Genomic DNA, 9,658 nt, shown 5'->3' with positions numbered 1-9,658 from the left:
TGTTTATTTCTATTTGCTGTTGTTGTTTTTTCTATTTTGTTAATACGATGCTTTGTATATGTAGTGTTTTTGTATGGATTTTTATGAGAAGATAAATTGAAATTGAATTGAAAAATAATTTACCTTTTCCCTGATTATCTCTATTTACAATTGCTTTATCATAATTATGTATTGTGCATGTCATAGAACAAAAAATGTGATGTTCAGAATTCAGAAGCACACGGAATTGCATTAAAATGGAAACCTGGGATCTCTCTGAGTGTGGCAGTTGGACTGCCATGATATTTTTTTTTTATGAGGGATTGTTGAAACAAGAATTGCCTATTCTGAATCAATATTTTTGATTGGAAATCTATGATATGAGCAGTTGTGATGAAGCCAATATCCATCTAAAGGATCTAGTCAAACTGCATCAGATTGTGTTTAATCAGGAAAAGCTGAACAAGTGATATGGAAAAATCAAGACATTAATAATCAAACATAAATATTTGAAGTGTTTCATTGTATCCATGCTACATTTTTTTATATCTAGGGAGATGAAATTTGTGAGGCTTTGGAGCTCACCCTTGCGAAGGAGGCGGATGGGGGGTGATACTCAACAATTAGGCCTTTAGATTCTCTAATTGGTTACTTTTTATTTAAGATATATTCCTATAAGAGAAATGAAATCCTTAAAGATGGGGTATGATGATGATAAAATATATAATATCAACTTTCAAATATCGACTTTCAGTGTTTTTGTCACACCTGAACGAATTTAGCACAAAAAAGTCACCTATCTGCATAGATTTGTTTAGAGCTTGTAAACAGACATTTCTATTAAAGTACTACCATGATCCCAGGGGCTGACCATGCAAAAACTCACAATCAGATTTTTACGTTTTTGATATGGTTTTGGAAAAGGGGGGTGAAGCCCCACCACAGCACTCCCCCTCCCCCGGTTTCGCTGCCCATCAGCTGCTTCAGGAATACCCCTATCAGTCAGAACTGATTCTTAACACACCCACTGCATCTCCCCCTCACAGATTTGTGTGGACCAATAGCCGATAGCGCTGATAGGTGCTTTACCTTGTGAATCTATAGCCTAGATTAGGTCCTAACCTGGAGACCTATTTTACTGGAAATTATAGTTCGGTGGAAACTAGTTTAACATGTAATGAGAACATTCGGAGTGGCCTTGGAAGGTACCTTCAATCCGGATCGGAAAACGATCTCATGATGGAGTTTTCAAGATCGCTTTGCCTTTTAGACTGGATTTAGCATAAGTGAGGACACAACCTTTCTTCAGGAAGTGATCTTCGTACATTTGGAGCGCGCTACTCCACACACACTGTGTGTTGATTGTCTTCACTCCAATTTCAAATTTTGCACGAAACATGTCACCCCACTAAGAACATTCCCATAGCAACGGCAAAACCGCTTTCCGTGTATTGAAAACCACTTTCGGATGATGTAATACAAATGCTAGTAAAGCAACATTCCAAACTGGTTTCCTAAACCCGTTTCCAGTAAACTTGTTTCTAAGATCGTAATGAGAACGAGGTCTGTTAGTTTCATGCTACTTGTAGAATTCCTTCACACCAACTTCTGCGATAGGTGAAGGATAATTCTACCATCAACCTACCTGCATACCTAAGAAGGCCACACCCTTGAATGTAAAATGAGATCAAGTTTAGTCTTGGTGACTCAAGCAATATCAACGATACCCCTTTTTGTACTTCAACAGATGGCTACTAGATTTTTATCTGTTTGGCTGGTACATGTAGGCAAGGGCTGTGTATTTGTGATTTTTTTTTTCATTTTGAGAAAAGTTCAAATGATGCACTGTTCTTCCTTTATTCTTCTTCCTGGAATATCTCAACTTTCAAAATAGCAATCTTTTTCTTGCTTTCAAGGTCAATAACACTTTGATTGTCTTTCATGTTTCATGGACTGTTTACTTTATATTCCTCATACTAAGAATCAATATGATTGGTCAGAAGAAAATCACATGATTAAAAGTAGTTTGCCCCCATCAACAGCCCTTGAAGAAAGTGTATGACATGTTGAACTTTTGCTGGTTTAATCTGGCCATTGTATTTGTTCATTTTTTGTCTCGCCAGAACGAAGTTGGGCAGAGACATAGTAATCATTTTTCGTGTTGGTTTGGTAGTCCGTTGGTCTTTTGGTTTGTAAATTTCTTGATCTGTTCGAAAATGTTTAGGTTTTTGTTCAACTTGCTCTCATTTCTTAATTTTTGCATCAATTATGTTCATACTTTGTACATATGATCCTTGGGTAATACCACATGTGAGCCTATGTGAATGATGAGGTCAAAGGTCATCTAGGGGTCAAGAGGTTGAATGATATGAGGTCATGTTCCTCCCTTTTCAAGTTTTTGTTCAACTTGGTCTCATTTCTTTATTTATGCATCAATTACATTCATACTTGGTAATATAATCTTTGGGTAATACTACATGTGTGTTGTTGAAGGTGGGGTCAATGGTCACTTACGGGTCAAAAGGTCAAGGTTTCGTTCAACTTGGTCTAATTTCTTTATTTCTACATCAAATTACATGTATGTTCAATCTTGGTACACATGATCCTTTGGTACATCTATGTCCCTGAGGAAAATGGGTCATCTAGGGGTCAAAATGTCAAATGATATGAGGTCATGCTCATCTTTTTTGAATTCTTTTTTTCTGCATCAGTTACGTTCACACTAGGTACAAATGATCATTTGGTAATGCCATATGTGTGTTTTTGAGGGTGATGGGGTCAAAGGTTATATGGGGTCAGAAGGTCAAATTAGTTTAAAGTTTTTATTCAACTTTCATTTCTTTAAGTTTATATCTTCATCAATTGTGTTCATACTTGGTACAAATGATCTTTTGGTATTACCACATGTGAGTTCTTGAGGATGATAAGGTCAAAGGTCATATAAGGGTCAAAGATAATATTGCATATTGTATTGATCACAAAATCTGGTGAGAAATTTTATGGAATAATCAAAATATAATGTTTCATTTGAGATATATATTATAATCTATATAGACATAATTCTGCTGAAAAAAGGGTGCATGGAGCATGGAGGTTGCATGGATCATGCATTCAACCTACAAGATTAAAATTTGTTGGCGTTCATCCAGACCGTCATATCAGTCAATTTTGGTAAAAAAAGTAGATTTTGAAATTTTTGCAGAAAATGAAAGGACAAATCCTATTTGATATACAATTGAATTTCTAGGCAGCATTTCATTTTTAATTTCTGAGATATGAGGGGATTTTCGTGCCATACAAATTGTTGATAAAATGCACCAATCGAATTGAAAACATGTACTGTAGCAAAGCTGCGTGCACATAATGTGTCAGCCAAACCGTCGTACCTGCGCTGCATTGACTTCGCACGTGAAAGAGGAATACAATGTTTGCTTAATCGTGTCCAGGGTTGTAACCCCTATGCCATTTTTGTACAAGGAAAAGTTAAACCGCTCAAACCAAACTTACAAGCATGTAGTCTTTCACATTTTTCTGATTCTTGGTTTTGTATAAAAATAATGATACCAATGTCAAGCAATTGTCTTGATCTTTCAATAAATAATGAAATATGTTGTAAGGATGGGGAACAAAGTGTGGAAATTACAGTAAAGTTTGAAGTCGATTTTTTTAAAATGGGTCTGCACTGTTGTATGTGCGATACGACAGTTCGGATGACCGTAGGCGAAATATAAATCCCTTTGTTTCAATTTATTGGGGGAATTAAGTGTTTTGTCTAAAGAATTACTTTCTTTCTGAACTTATTTCACATGAAGAAATTAGAACAAATACCAGTAATCACTCTTTGGTCTTTAGTAATGACTTTTTGGTCTTTGGTAATAACTTCTATCAAAGTTGCTCTCCTTTCCAAATTCCGTTCCTGGACCATCAAGAGGGGAATGGGGGGGCTCTGAGAACATTCAGATTGGAGAATTCAAGAGGATTTCTCCTATCCAGTGTGAACGAAGAGTAGTAGACATATAAAATCAATCATTTAATATTGTTTTGCTGAATGGTTAAAAATAAAATGTGCAGGGTGGAGTATGACCTTGACTTTATCCTTTGTCAAAGTTTTATTTCATGGAAGTATGACTTTATACATTATTTCATTCATACGACCTTTTGAATGAGTTTATAGCTTTTGTTCAAAATTCTAATTTGAAATGGATAACAAGTGCCAAAAAGTTATGTCAAACATGCAATTTACCAATTTCAATTGCTGAATTTCTTTAGCTTATAACATTAGCTTGCCAAGCTGCCATTGATAACAATTTGTCTAATTTAAATCAATGGAGGGAGATATGCTGGTACGTGCAAAATTTCAATCTTTTATTGTTTAAATCTTGAGAATTTTTATTTGCAATTTGAATTTGACCAAAACTTAGGTTTACCTTTTTGGTCTGTGGTAATGAGCCCAGCCCCCCTTTATCAAAGTTGCACTCCTTTCCAAATTCTGTTCCTGATCCCCTTGATCCATCAAGAGGGGAAGGGGGGGGGGCCTCTTTGAGAGCATTCAGATTGGAGAATTCAAGTAGATTTCTCTTCTCCAGTGTGAACGAAGAGTAGTAGGCATATAAAAACAATCATTTAATATTGTTTTGCTGCATGGTTAAAAATGAAATATGCAGGGTAGAGTATTACCTTGAAGGCTTAACATTACCCTATGTCAAAGTTTTATTTTATGGAAGTATATCAAATTACTTTTCATTAACAGTACATGTCCATGTATATACATATCATTTTTCAACAATTTATGATTTTATTTATACATTCTTTAATTCATACGACCTTTTGAATGAGTTAGCTTGCATTCAAAATCCTAATTTGAAATGGATAACAAGTGTTAAAAAGCTATGTCAAATATGCAATTGACCAATGAAATTGCTGCATTTCTGTAGCTTATAACAGTGTGCCAAGCTGCCATTGACAATAATTTGTCAGAGTTAAATCAATGGAGGGAGATATGCCGGTACAGGTATGTATCTTTTATTGTTTTTATCTGCAGTTTGAATTTGACCAAAACTTAGGTTTATGCCATTTTATGAAATCACTGACAAATTAAGGTATAAGAACAGGTCTTGATTTAGAATATACTATCCCCAACTGCAGTAGATCTTGGCACTATTTATCATTCAATGTTATTGTTATTCAAAGATAAATGAGTTCATCTCTACATGGAGTAACCACAAAATGTCTCTACCATATATATCTGTGAGATATATTTGTATAAAAATCTACATAGGTTTTTCTAAATATTTTCATGTTTATTTGCTTTAATATTGAACTTTGTACATGTAGCATCCAAGCTGATAAGAAAATTATGTTGGATAGTGCAAGTATTTTAAATGCCCATGTAAAGTTTAATTGATTTGTGGCATGGGCATGACCAGAAAAAAAAGTAAGGAAAAGAAAACAAATCTATTTTATTTTTTACATGCATGCAAAGAACATTTGAAATAAAGGCGTATATTTTTACAGATTTAAACACAAGTTGATTCTCTTTCAGGAAACTAACTCTAAACAGTTCAACTAACAATTGTCCAATTTATCTTGCAATTGCATTTGCATGATGCTTGTCCTCTGATAATCACTATATTTTAAGCTTTCACCTTTAAAAAAAAAGAAGTTATTCTGAATTTATTATACTGATAACATCAAAATCTTTCCTAGGCCAATGGCATAAAGGTTACCATGGTAACTTCCCTGAAAGTCTTGATTATGATTGGGTGTTTAGCAAGGTAGTTATGATTGGATGGTAAAGTTACCATAGCATCCTGCTTGAAGTTTTAAAAAAATAATATAAAGAGAGTGACCCTTTAAAGTTTGATGTCAATCACAAATTTAAACACTCAACCACCATAAAAACTCTGATGCTCTCAACATGAAATTCAAGTGTGCTTTTAATCAAAGGTCAATATTTGGTTTATTTATGACCCTCAAACTTTTGTTGCTAAGAGTAACTGGTAAGCTCTTCGAATTTCCTGCTCCCTTGTACTTCTTTTTTCTGATGATGATAAGGAGATTATTAAAGTACTCTTTTGCATAGTTATATGCTTTTCACACTGCTTAACCCCAGACTATCCATAAGCCCATACTATCTTTTTTTATTCACTCTGTAACCCCATACTATCTGCTCAACCTTGGTTAATGCCTTAAAGGGGTGATCCAGGCTGAAAGTATTTATGGCTTAATAAATAGAGTAGAATTCTCTGAGCAAGTAGCCGAAAATTTCATCAAAATCGGACAACAGATAGCAAAGTTATTGAATTTTAAAATTTAGTAATATTTTGTAAAAACAGTCTTCATGAATATTCATTAGGTGGGCTGATGATGTCACATCTTCACTTGTTGAAATTAAGTTTATTCAAATTTTTTCCTCCAAGAACTAGAAAAACTGGATTGACAACTGATTTAGTACATTAGATATTTATTGCTGTAACTTATTTCATCATAAGGGAGACATATTCCCACAAGTATGAAATAATGAAAAAAAAAAAGATTTTATGTAATAACATAAGAAAACAGAAAGTGGAGATGTGACATCATCAGCTCGCCTAATGAATATTCATGACGACTGTTTTCACAAAATATTGCTAAACTTTAAACTTCAATAACTTTATTATTTGTTATCCAATTTTGATGAAATTTTCAGCGTTTTGCTCAGTGAATTCTACTCTGTGTTTTAAGATATAAATATTTTCAGCCTGGACCACCCCTTTAACTGTCCCTCAGCTCATGAATATTGATGATTTTACCATACAGAGCGTGATTAACGTGCATTTCGATTTCTGTGATTGGCGAATGCTTAGCCCCACTTTCCTTAGCCCTGTTTCATTTTCACACTACATCTCTTAGCACCGCAACTGTGGTGCTAGCACCACAATAAGCCGGCTAACCCCGCTTTTTTGCAGGGCCAGATAGTACCGTACTATTTACCGTGCTAGCCCACTTTGCTAAAACGTAGTGTGAAAACGAAGTGGGCTAAGCTTAACCTCAGGAAATTGGTGGGGCTAAGAACCCCCCTTAGCCCCACCAATTTAGGACAAAAAGTGCAGTGTGAAAAGCATATTAGTGATGTTGGTAAAAATTGAAGCTTATGTTTGCTGTTGTAGAAATATTGGTTTTAGTTAGTAAACATCAAGGTGCATGAACAATAATCTGAAAACGGATACAATGCTTAATTGGATAAACCAATTATATATATAATTAAACTAAATTGTTAATTTTGCAAAATGAATGAAAAGAAAACGGATATTGAACCAACTGGTTATTAGAAGAAATGGTAATAGACAAACTGGTGATTAGACAAAGTTTTGATTGGACCAAATAGTTATTAGACGTGATATTGATGGACAGAATGGCATTAGTCTAAATGAAGGTAGACCATGTGAGTGGACGAGTTGGCAGTGGACTAATTGGCAATTAGTTCACCCCTATGTTTTTTTGAATAAGTATTTGCTGGTGAAAATGCATGTGAGCAAGTTGATTTTATGAATGAAACTGAATTACTTCCTTTATAGTGAAAGGGCATCTATGGACATCTTTATTGCTTCCTTGATGAGCTTCCTCATTTTCTTTTCCTTTTCCTGTATCAACATAGACTTCCTGAAGACACATTCACACCAGCCCTTCCACAAAGATACACAAACCTTTTAGTTAGTTCAGGCATAAAATACCAGGGGAGTGTTTCACGAAACATCTCTCTGGTTCTCACTAACTGATTTTTTTTTCTGAGCATATCAGATGCAAGGATTTCAGTAGCTTATAACAGTTTTCAGTGAAAAATCACCAGCTTGAGATGCCTCCCCGATGGTTGATTTCAAGCATTTGCCCCTGACTGAACCACATAGAGTTATTAGCCAGCATGAAATTCATGCATTCTTCACAAAGGGTATGCATACTTCTTGCCTATCACACCATCAAAAATCTAAAAATGTAAAGTTTTAGCAGTTCTTGCAAAAGTTCTCATAATTTTGAATAGTACAGTATACCTACACCCACTTATTTACAGATATTTTCTTTTGGGACATTATATATACTCTGGGGAATTGGGTACAAACATGTATATATACTTTTCTTTTACATAGTAAAAAAAAATTGCATTTTTGTCAAGTGGGTGTGAAATCAGCTTACGTGTTTTAAGTACCGGTTGGTATGAACACAGTGGAAAGAACACAGTGTCCCACAGTGTGTTCACAGTGTGTTCACATAGTCGACTCTGTGAAGATCACGCTCCAATTTAACAGTGTGGAGATGATTTCACATTGTGGACACCTCCACAGTGTGGTTTACCACAGAGTGTTCACTTAGTGATGTTTGATTTCACATTGTGAATTACTCGTTCACAATGTGAAGATGTGATTCACAATGTTAAAACGCTCCAATTTAACAGTGTGAAGATGATTTCACATTGTGGACACCTCCACAGTGTGGTTTACCACAGAGTGTTCACTTAGTGATGTTTGATTTCACATTGTGAATTACTCGTTCACAATGTGAAGATGTGATTCACAATGTTAAAACGCTCCAATTTAACAGTGTGAAGATGATTTCACATTGTGGACACCTCAACAGTGTGGTTTACCACAGAGTGTTCACTTAGTGATGTTTGATTTCACATTGTGAATTACTCGTTCACAATGTGAAGATGTGATTCACAATGTTAAAACGCTCCAATTTAACAGTGTGAAGATGAGTTCACACTATGTTTAACACTGTGGGACACTGTGTTCTTTCCGGCAGGGATTCAAAGATAACTTTTAGGATAGCTGTAGCTTTACGTTTGAATGATATATGTTTAATTTTGTAATTGTTACCAATCAGTATGAAATTTCTTTATGCAATCTGCCTTCTCCCATGAATATGTTTTTTTATATTGTGAAAGGGGCACCTTGCCCTTTTAAACCTGCACGTTAAACTAAACATTTCTACATTTCCAATATGATAACATATGAAGGGAAGATTCATCTAATTTCAATTAGAGGATTATTTTATTCATCAAGATTAGTATTTAATGAAAATGATAAGAATATAATGATTGATAAACCATAGGGTAATACCTTCTGATAGGCATGTTTATAATGTTGTAACTAATAGTGGCATATTTTGTCTTAAAAACTTCAAAATCAAGTTTGCCTTTCAATGAGAGCACACAAACCCTTTATAGACAAAATGTTACAATATTTGCGCCCGACAGTGTTCGCTAAAAGGGCTGCAGCAGCCAAAGTAAAAACAAACATTCTTCTCAGCAGTTTCTTAGCAACTGAAGATCTTGTTTTAATTGATCAGCCATTAACAAATACAAAGTGACGATAGTGCAGTGAGCTGAACTATTATTGTGAATCCTGTCCCACCCTTGTGCAATAAAATAGCATTGGTACTAGTAGGCCAAAGTTTCTGTGGGGCTTCAAATTGTGTGTATAGTTTTGAGTGTGTGTGTATTGAATGCTAAGTCAAGTACAACAAAGAATACACTGGCTACAGTGTGTGTGTTGTGAATGAGTGTGTGTTTGTATTGTGAGGTAGTTAAGTAGGTGTTTAAGTGTCAATGAGGTGTTAAGTGTCATTAATCTCATTGTAGAGTAATGACTTAATTGAGACAGGCATGGTGTGCTGAACAGTGATTGATTGTTTGATTGACAGA

The sequence above is a fragment of the Lytechinus variegatus genome, chromosome 2 (assembly GCF_018143015.1).
Source record: "Lytechinus variegatus isolate NC3 chromosome 2, Lvar_3.0, whole genome shotgun sequence".
NCBI lineage: Eukaryota > Metazoa > Echinodermata > Echinoidea > Temnopleuroida > Toxopneustidae > Lytechinus > Lytechinus variegatus.
This window is presented reverse-complemented; position numbering follows the sequence as displayed.